This window comes from Nuphar pumila, chromosome 7, assembly GCF_984573655.1.
Source record: "Nuphar pumila chromosome 7, dmNupPumi1.hap1.1, whole genome shotgun sequence".
Lineage (NCBI taxonomy): Eukaryota > Viridiplantae > Streptophyta > Magnoliopsida > Nymphaeales > Nymphaeaceae > Nuphar > Nuphar pumila.
The window spans coordinates 8,982,663-8,989,974 of record NC_143255.1 but is presented as its reverse complement, the minus strand read 5'-3'; the positions used below and the strand labels follow the sequence as shown (position 1 = coordinate 8,989,974).

General features: G+C 40.1%; 1 pseudogene; it reads left to right on the top strand.

Annotated features, from left to right (window-relative positions):
• Positions 1 to 4,132: 4,132 nt before the first annotated feature.
• Positions 4,133 to 5,446, top strand: LOC149831060 (myb family transcription factor IPN2-like; annotated as a pseudogene).
• Positions 5,447 to 7,312: the final 1,866 nt, after the last annotated feature.

Genomic DNA, 7,312 nt, shown 5'->3' with positions numbered 1-7,312 from the left:
ACCATCAGTTAGGTTCCAAATATGACTCCAGGATTGGTAAATTGTCCAAGTTAACTTGGAATCTTTGCTTGCCTATGGGCCCTTTACTGGGTGAGTCCTGCTCAAAGACTTACTGTCAAGAATGTAATTCACAAAATTTTATATTTGATGTCCAAAAGACTTGGGCAAACCCATATTCCTATTTAAGTTTTCTTTTCTTTTTGCATCTCTCTCGCTGTAGTTGGTTAGTTTATATAAAATAGAGTTGGAAAATAATATATTCAAGCAGCATGCTCTCAATCTAACAGTACAAAAATGTCCAACACTGTTTGTGTGTTGAAGCATCCTGCACAAGTGCAGGCACACATTTCTAGGAGTCATGGTAACCAAAAATCTAGTTAATGGGTTGCCAATATTGGCTTCTTTTGGAAATTGTGAAACATGTGAAAGATGCAAAACATGGAAAGGCACATGGCCTTCCATTTGATTGATAGGTCTTCCGCTACATGCAAGGCTCTATTAGATCTTATTCATAGTGACTTGATAGGACCTTGTGCCACACCAGCCTATTCAGGTCTTCCATACGTGCTTGTTTTTCATTTATGATTTTATAAGATACACTTTGGTTTATTGTGTATAGAAGCATGAAGCATTCTTCAGATTCAAAGAGTTTAAAATGACTATTGAGAGAGAAATTAAAAGTTTAAAGACTGATAATGAAAGAGAATTCACATATATTGAGTTCTCTTCTTTTTGTCAAAAAAATGAGATTAAAAGAGTTAACATGTGCCTACATCACAACAAAATTTTTAAGTTTCTTTTATCTATTCATTGAGCACCCGTGCCACCTATCATATCACCGTAGCAGAAGAGGGAATGACAGACAAGGTAGAATATCAAACTAATCTCTATATCCACGACATATAACCTAAAACTCCTCTCTAAAGTCAAGTCTTTTATGTTAAGAGATGTTCTTATTCCTCAAAGCAAGAAAAAAATATTTTATATCTGCTTGGTTTACACATGATAACAATTATATTTTTAAGTTTCACCCCCATGTGTTTCTATGTTAAGGATCGAAATAACAGGGAGAGCAGGGCTACCCTCTTAAAGGGGCAAAGTGAAGGAGGACCATACATCTTAAACCAAGAAAACAAGAAACCAAGAAAAAGAGTAGGGGCGTTTCATGCTCAGAAAGATAAATTGTTGATGATGAAACCTTGGAATGGTTGTCGGGAAGGTGGCATGCCCCCAACTAAATGAAATGTTGTTGCTGTACTGTTTCCTTTTTTGTTGTTGAAGGGGCTGCAACCGTGCAAGTAGTTATCTTCTTGGTCGAGAACAGGAAGGTCGATAAGCGGCTGCATCCACTACAAGAATAGTTACCAGAAAAAGCTCATGCTAATGGTGCAAAAAATTAACTAAATTAGCACCTGGCGCTAAAAAAGTGCTAGAAAAGGCTTTTTGAGCTTTTCCAGGGTAATAAGAAGTTTTTTTTTTTGGCACTAAAATAAGATGTTATTTCTTCAAGCCACAGCAACACCTCAACTATTACTAAAATGGATTTAGGCCCTGCATGAATATATACATGTTCTTTATTTTACAAAATTATTCAATTTCTTGCACCATTAGCATGAGCCTTTTCTTTCCGCTCATGCCCAAGGGCTGTAAACGGATATTCAGATATCCGATCCAAGTTCGACATGTTGTTTTTTTAATATGGATCCATTAAGTAAAATCTGAATGTGGATTCTGATCTATTCATTCGGATCACTTTCAGATTCTGATCAGTATTTTAATTTGAACATGGAGGTGGTCCGAACCAAAATCTGAACTGAATGCAGTTTTTACACGTAGCATTAGGCACGAAATATGTGGAAGTAGACTATTACACAAGGACACGGGAGAGGTAGCAATACGCCCAAATGAAGATTGAAGTCGCGCTGGATTTCTGGCCAGCTCCTTTTGTTGAAATCTATATTGAGCATGGTAGAACCATACATTAATATACATTAATAGGTTGAATATGAGAACGACATCAGATATTGTGGCCATTGCGGGGCCATTACACACTCCTCAGATCGATGTCAAGATCGGGCAACTCCGATAGTAGCAGGTCAACTGTAGGATGACGAGGGATGGCTCCAGCTGAAGGTAATCTGGAAGCAAGCATGACAAGGTAAGTCCGGTGAACCCATTTAGACTTCTTTCAGAGGTCAGGTAGGAAAGGAAGAGGGTTCCAAGGGAGTTCGCGACCACGGTGTCCTGAATCAGCCAACGACCTAAGGAAAATAGATGTTGCCTTTGAGCATCATCTCCAAACTCGAGCACATATTTTGTAGGTTTCTTTTGGAGTGGTGGTGATGATAATGACCACCTACACCTCATGGCATGAGACCGACTTGTGGCGCTTAGGATGCAGGCTTGGCAAGCTTAGATGAAGAGCGGCATGCAGGAGCAATCTCGGAAAGCAACGCGAGGTGGTACACACGATTGGGGAGGCCACTATTGAAGGCCATCGTGTGAGAGCGGATGCCCAATCATTGCTCAGAGCTAGCGGTGGCAAAATCTGACCCGACCCACCAACCCGACCCACCAACCCGACCCGCCAACTCGCTTCTTAGCCGGGTTAGGGTTTGGCTTAAATAGGTTCGTGTCGTAAACGGGTCGACATGCCTAACCCGTTTATTAAACGGGTCATGTTCGTGTTAGGGGTATGCCAACCCGCCAACCCGTTTGACCCGTTTAATAAACGGGTTAGGCGGGCGGGTCAACCCGTTTATACGAACCCATCAACCCGCAACCCATATATATATATATATTAATTTATCGTGTTACTCGGTTCGATTATCGTGTCTATGTTATCGGGTTGCTGGTTACTCGGGTCGGTTATCGTGTCTATGTTATCGGGTTGACCCGTTTAATAAACGGGTCGCCGTGTCGTGTCGACCCGACCCATTTATTAAACGGGTTAACCGTCATGTCGAGTTACCCGTTTAATAAACAAGTCGTGTTCGTGTTGAGGTATTCTGACCTGCCAACCCGCCAACTTGACCCGCCGACCCGACCTGATTGCCACCCCTACTCAGAGCACTTGAAAGGCCCAATTAGATATAGAACTCAGGGACAAGTCCGAAAGAGGGCTGAATCGAGCTTACCTGGATTTCTTGGCCATCGAAGTCCTTAGCCAGCATTCACTATGGGTTGGGTTGTTCATGTATGTCAAGTACTTGCAAGGAAATAACCTATGGTCTTTTGGACAAGTCCATCGTGGTCTGTGGGCTTGGTGCGGCATTGTGTGGGGTTGGCAATCAGTTTCACATCTTATGGTGTGGAAAATAAATGACAGTCGTATCTGTGGTGCAACTCCCTCAACATGACCCTGCTTTACATATTGTGGGTTATTTATTGCTCCTGGAAGTTGTGTCCCTCCTAAGGACATCAGGTTTGGGACTGAATAGGCTTAGAGGTGTCAATGGGTCGGGTTTACCCAGATCCGACCCATACCAAACCCTCAATAAAACACAATATTTTACCAGGTATGGCTTGGGTTCTGTTCACGTAGTTCTTATTGTGTTCGAGTACAGTTTCTCTTAAGGTGGGTCCGATTAAACCCAGGTCCAAACCCAATACCATACTCAAAAATCAGGGCCAGGTCTGGTCCCACTTGGGTCCGAACCAAACCTGCCCCGTTGACACCCCTAATAGGCTCATTTGAAGTGATACCCTCTCTGCTAGTACTAGATAGCTAGTGCATGACTGAAAGATCTAAGATCGCAGGTATACTTTCTAGTTTCTTCCAAATGGTCCCATCAATATTTTATACCTTGAACTACTTTAATCTCTCTCTCTCACTGCTTTTGCGTGCTGAGAAAAGAGCAAAGCAAAGGATTGCATGTTGGAGTCGGTTGCTTTTTCCACAGTCGACCATGACCACCCAATCCCTCGAAAACAACCTTCCCATTAATCTCTGCAACTTATTCCTCAGCCCTAGAGAGAGAAACCCACTTCAAATCTTTCCCTTTCATATTCAACTCAAGACGGAGAACTAAAATGCGTGATAAGAGAGAACATTACTCTTCAAGCATAGCCACCATATTCATTTCCTCTTCTCTTCAAAAATAGCTTCTAGAAGAGCTCTGTCTCTCTAAGAATGTTCCATCCAAATAAGCCAAGTATGTTTTCCCAAGATAGGCAGGTGTGTGTTCATGGTGATTCTGGACTTGTCCTGACAACTGACCCAAAGCCCAGACTGAGGTGGACTGTGGAATTGCATGACCGCTTTGTTGATGCAGTCACTCAATAGGGAGGCCCTAACAGTACTCACTTGTTTTGTTTCTTACTGCTATTTTATCTCTTGCCTTTTGTTTCTTGTACTAGATGGAAAATGGTATGTTAACTGGGATGCATGATTCAATTTCTGTAGAGGCAACTCAAAAGACCATCATGAGAGTTATGGGTGTCAAGGGTCTTACTCTTTACCATCTTAAGAGCCATCTTCAGGTCGGTTTAGAGAACCAAAAAAAAGAAAGAAAATCTGAGGCCATTCCATCACTTCTATTTTCTAGCCTATTTGCTTAAATAACTTTCTCATCATGAATTTACCTCTAATTCATTGACTTGTTATCCTTAATTTTTTTGGTACCTCTGCTATCTAGAAATTCAGGCTAGGAAAGCAACCACACAAGGAATTCAATGATCATTCAGTTAAGGACAGCGAGACAGGTGCATAAGAATATGAATCTCTGTGTGTGTGTGTGTGTGTGTGTGTGTGTTTCATTAATAGAAGAGAGGGTGTTTCTTGACAGCAACAACTTTAGAACTCCAAAGAAATACAAGTTCGTCATCAGGAATGATTGGTCGGAATGCAAATGAGTAAGAACTTTCATGATTTGTTGGTCATTGATAGAAAAGATAAACGGACCAACTTTAAGCTTGTGCATCTTTTTATAGTAATCAAGGTTGTGCTTGTTTGTTTTATTGGAAATGCTTTGTTAGGAACGTGCACATAACGAAAGCCTTTAGACTGCAAATGGAGGTACAAAGAAGATTGCATGAGCATCTAGAGGTAGTCAAATTCTGATTAAGAAAAATAGCCGTATAGGAGAAGTATAAATACAAAATCATGCTTTTATGTCTAACCATATGGTTATGGATACAGGTGAAAAAACATCTCCAGTTGAGAATAGAAGCTCAAGGGAGGTACATGCAAACCATACTTGAAAAAGCCTGCCAGACCCTATCAGGTGACCCTATGGCATTGAAGGGTAGTGGGAATTGTGTTGGTGGTAACCAAGGGATGATAGATATGGGGAAAATGAAAGAGTTGAATCCTGACATGAATTTGCCTTCTATGCAAGACCTCCAAATCATCTGTGGAGATGGCATACAACAGCATCGGATTGATAGGCCACTGGATGGAATATTCTTTTCAACCAATGACAATGTTTGCATAGGTAAGAATTAAGAGACATACTAGTTATTCATACTTTTGGTAGTATCAAAGATCCATTAGTATGTGCAGATGAATTTAGACTGCGAGATTTGAGTATAGCAGCACCATGCATGGGATCCACTCAATCTCAAGAGGAAGATGAAAGTTTACAAGCTGCACCAACTAGCACAACTGACACCAGAAATGAAATAGGATCCGTGGAAGATATTTATGAAGCCAAGCTTATCCTATTAGCTAAAAGGATTGATATTTGTAGAAAAATTCGATCCTGCTGACAATTAATTTCACCATTGATGATACATGGGAGGAGGATCTGCATCTTTACCTCTAGAAAAAAAATTATATTGTTAAGGTTTAATATCCTCATCTTCCTCAGCTTCATAAATGTAGTGTCAATTGCTAGTTATCAAATTAATAAAAGTTGGATCAATGACATATGGAATTATTTATCACATAGCCTTATCATATTTGGACAATTTGTAACTTGATAGAAGGTACTGTATTAGATGGTCAGGTAGAACCAAATGGGAGCGGAGGGACTGCCTGAAAAAGAAATCTCTTGTGAAGGACAGATCCCCACCGCACATCTCACTTGATCACGATATGCGTGGGGCCACTCAGGATTCTCAAGTGAGATGTGTGGTGAGGATTGAATACACTGGATGATCAGTTATATTCAATATGACATGATCTGCTTTTTTTCTTAAGGCTTTAATGGTTAATTTGTACATCATAAGTGAAACACTTTACGCAGGAATTCTTTTATTTATAATTTGAGGTTATAGAAAGTATAGAGGGTAGACCAAGTGCAATCACATTGCACAAAAAATGTGCACCACCTGTCCGATTTAGACTGACGGCTCAACAATCATTACCAGCTCATTGGCAATGTGAGGCCCAGCAGCATGTGCAGTGATATGGGCCTCACATTTTTGTGCTGAGGGGTTTTAACCATTGACGTGAGCCTATATCAGGCTCACATTCCTTCGCAGGCCCCTCCACTTGAACCAGGGTTCTTGTTAAATACCAAAAAAAAGGTTGTCACCAGGATAAGAAACTACCTACATTAATTCTTTTAGGAAGATTGATGTTAAGTGTCTCGAAACATCTCTCTCTCTCTCTCTCTCTCTCTCTCTCTCTCTCTCTCTCTCTCTCTCTCTCGTATATTCATGTGATTACTCTACAGAACTACAAGAGCTAGAGATTTCATACCTTGTGTGTATGTGGTCGATCGCACGTTCAGAAGCATATAAAAACATGTTCAGATCTTTCGCTCTCTTTCATATGAGAACGATAAGGGAAATTGATATGAAATGATAAGGTCCTTCTCTTTTTTCTGTGTCATGAGAAGGAGAATTAGAAAAAATAAAGTGTCTTGTTTTTTTCCTTTTTTCTTCTTTTCTCATTGTATGCGTAGGAATAGTAATGCAAGAATAAAACCGCTTTTTAGGTAGCGCTGAATATGGTTGGCTGGTTGTGAACAAAACTCCGATAAAGCAAGAGAGGGTGGCAAAGAAAAAAGGAAAAGCAGAGTGTTGCACATAATCCCATGCTTACAGTTATCAAGGAAACTTAGCATCTTTAGCTCTTCTGTGTTGATCTATTTGTGTGTGTGCACGCGCGTGTGTTTGTGTTTGGAGAAAAATGTGCAAGAGAAAAAGACAACACACAAATGTAGTTAAAACTCAATTTGTATTTAAAATAAAATTTAAACAACCAAGGAAGCAAGTAGGAAGCACCATAAAAATGTAGTTAAACTCAAGTTTTCATTTAGAATAAAGTTTAAGCATTCTTATAACTAATATTCATTGCATGATGTAGGTTTTACAATTAAAGTATAAATTCGAAAAAAGAAAGTATAGTTATTTTAGCATTAAA